The sequence below is a fragment of the Rhea americana genome, unplaced genomic scaffold, assembly GCF_003343005.1.
Source record: "Rhea americana isolate MKP2758 unplaced genomic scaffold, rheAme1 scaffold_21, whole genome shotgun sequence".
Taxonomy (NCBI): Eukaryota; Metazoa; Chordata; class Aves; order Rheiformes; family Rheidae; genus Rhea; species Rhea americana.
Window position 1 is genome coordinate 7,929,430 of NW_028186258.1, and position 3,021 is coordinate 7,932,450.

The 3,021-nt window shown below is 72.5% G+C and overlaps 1 protein-coding gene across 1 annotated transcript in view; it reads right to left on the reverse strand.

Annotated features, from left to right (window-relative positions):
- CDC42EP4 (CDC42 effector protein 4) overlaps positions 1–3,021 on the reverse strand; it is a gene marked incomplete at its 3' end in the record, with an annotated part of 5,883 nt that overhangs the window by 1,990 nt on the left and 872 nt on the right. The window lies entirely within an intron of this gene.

Below are 3,021 nucleotides of genomic sequence, written 5' to 3' on the forward strand. Positions count from 1 at the left end.
TCTATTCAGATCTCGGGGCCAAGTTCAGCGTTTGCGAGATACTTTGCAAGCCTCGGCGGAGGGGCCGGCGGGAGGCTGGAGCGTTACCGGCRCGCCGCCGCGGCCGCCCCATCCAGCGGCGCTCCGGCAGCCTCCGCGCGAGCCGCTGCCTCCCTCCGCCACCCTCGCGTTTGCGGCGGCTTCGCTTCGCGCCCGGGACGCCCCTCCGGGTGCGCCGGCGGGGGGGGGGAGCGACGGGACGAGCCCCCGGCGCAGCCCTCCCGCCCGGGGYGGCGGGGCACGGAGCCCTCTTCTCCCCCGCGCGCCCGGCGGGGCGGATCCGATGACACTGCCGCTGCAGACGCCTTCACGGAGGAAAGCAGGCCGGCGCGGCCGCGCAGCCCGCGCCCGGCAGCGCTGCCGCCAGTAACCCGAGAGCCTCGGCAGCCAGCAGGCAGCGAGCCCCGGTGCGGCGGAGAGAGGCTGGGACCGGCCTCCCGCCAGCACCTCTCCTCCATGCGGGACCGCGAGCACCCAAGGGCGACAGCCTTGGGTCCCCGCTTTGCCCTTTCGCCATGGGCGGCTGTTCCCACGGTGCTGCGGCAGGAGCCGGAGCGAGAGCCCCCGGCGAGCCCGTGCAGCCCAGCACTGCCCGTTTCCAGCCCCAGAGCCCTTTCCCCATCCCGGCCCGGCCGGCCGGCGCACGGGGAAACGCCTCGACCCGCGGCGCTCCCATGGCGCACCCCTGCGCCTGCCCCCGGCTCGGGCGGGAAGCATCCCGGCCGGCCCGGCTGGCTCCGAGCGCGCCTCGGGCATTGCAGCGCCCTGCAGCCGCGGGATCAGAGGACRCGCTGCCGCCCTGCCGGGCGCTGGGGCCGAGCTAGACCGGTCCAGCCCCGCGCGCAGCCTGCGGGCCAGGAGAACCGGCACCTACAAGGACGAACGCGGAGGGAGGAAACGCTGTCCCCGCCGGGGAGCCGGCTCCCGCAGACGCTCGCGTCCTTCGACGCTCCCGCCCGCGCAGGCAGCGGCCAGAGCCGGGGAGCCCATTGCGCCTGTTCCCCAGGGCCCGGCCCGCAGTCGCTCCCCGTCGCCTTGTCCCGGGGTCTCAGCCCGGAGGCCAGCGCTGTTGTTAGCGTGGGAAGCCGAGGCGCCCGGGGACTCCCCTCCTCTCCGGTGCTGGTGACAGCTCTGGTCCCGTCCCCTGGCACCGGGACCCTGCCGAAGCCGCGGGACACACGGAGGGGGCCCTGCCTCCGGCAGCTGCAGCACCTCTAGAAACAGAAAGGCGGTCGGCAGCGAGCGTCGGAGCCCGAGCCGGCTCGGCCAGGGCCGGGGAGGAACCGCGGCTCTCGCCAGGGCTCCCCGCACGCAGATCACCGCTCACCCCAGGGATCGCTGCCCCAGCGCCAGCCCGCTGCTGCCAAAAGCACAGCAGCATTCCCCGAGGGACTGCTGACGACGGAGAGCTATCCAGAGTTCACGGAGCAGCTCTTGGCGGGACAAGCCAGAACAAGCAACGGACCATAAATCTTCCCGCTGCAGGGCCACGGACCAGCTCTCGAGGCGCCGTTTCCGGGGGGAAAGGTTATCTCTCTGCCGGCCCTTGCTCCTCTTCTCACAACAACCGAGCCCGGCCAGGGTCCGACAGCTCAACAGACCTCCGCCGGGCTTGGCATTCCTGCGGCTTAGCCAGCGCGGCCGGGAAGSGAAGCAGAGCCAGGCTGCCCTCCCGGCAGCACCCTACCTGCCGCGGGGCCCCAGAGCTGCCGACCCCGGCGCCTGCTCGCGCTCAAACAAAACGCGGGGAACAGAGGCAGCGAGAGCGGTGCCGACTTGGCGGCGGGGCGAGCCGGGTCGCCCCCGGCGCCGGGGGCTTGGGCCGGGCTCGTTCCGCCCTTCCGCCAGGACCGGGACCCGCAGAACCGACCCCCTGCCAACCTCAGCTGGATGCGGTCCATGGTCTCCGCGGCGGCTGCGTCCCAAACAGGCCTGTTTACTGCAAGTCCCACTCGAGAGGGAGAGCGCCGGCCCGGGCGACACAGCAGCCCGCGCTCCAGCGCCGGCTCTGCCGCGGCTCTTTGCCGCGTCAGTCTGGCTAGCCATGTCGCTCCATGCCTCAGTTTCTCCATCACACAGCTAACGATCCCAGCTGCCTTTTTAACAGGCTTCCCGATCTATAGATTCGGCACTTGGAAACATCTATACCTAATGCTGCTCCAGCCGGGGTCACCCCAGGGCAGTGCCGGCTGCATCCGGCTCCCAAACGGCAACAGCTACCCGTCATTCCCAGCTCCGGAGGCACCCGCGGGAGCGGGCTCGGAGGGGACGGGCCAGCGCCAGGCCCAGGCTCGCAGAGCTGGGCAGATCCCCCTCTCCGAGCGGCCCCCATGGGCCAGCCGGCACGCTCCTTCCCAGGATGCTGACTGCCGGGGGAAGGAAGGATCAGGGGCTGGACGGGAAGCCTCGATCCCCAGCCCCGGCCCACAGGAGGAAGAGCTGGTGGGGATTTCGGCGTGGCCCTGCCTGGTGGGGATTTCAGCGTGGCCCTGCCTCTGACTCAGCACCAGTCTGCGCCCCGTCCCGGCGCAGCAGAGCGAGCCCAGGCTGGTGCTGGACCTGCTCCAGCGCAGCGAGGATCAACATTTCCGAGAAGGGCTACAGAGCAGCTTCGAGGGCTCCGGGCAGCGTGGATCCGCCAGCCCCRTGCACCCTCCCGGACCCTCGGGGCAGCACGTAACCGTGCTGCGGCAGCCCCCCGGCTCCGCACAGGCCCGGCCCCGGGGTCTCGGCGGTCCCCGGGGGCCACCCGCCTGCTCGGCTTCGGCGACGTCCCGAGCGAGCTGTCCTGACCACCGGCCCGGGGGTCCCGTCGGGCGAGCAAGCGCTGGAAGCGGGGGGGGCCTCCGCCGGGCGCCCGCGGCGGCTCTTGGCAGCCCGGGCGAGGCCAGCCGGGACCGGCAGCACGGGCCGGGCAAACACGGCTCCAGAGGCGAAGCATCCTGTTAACCCCTTCGCTAACCGGAGCCCGCAAAGCCGCCC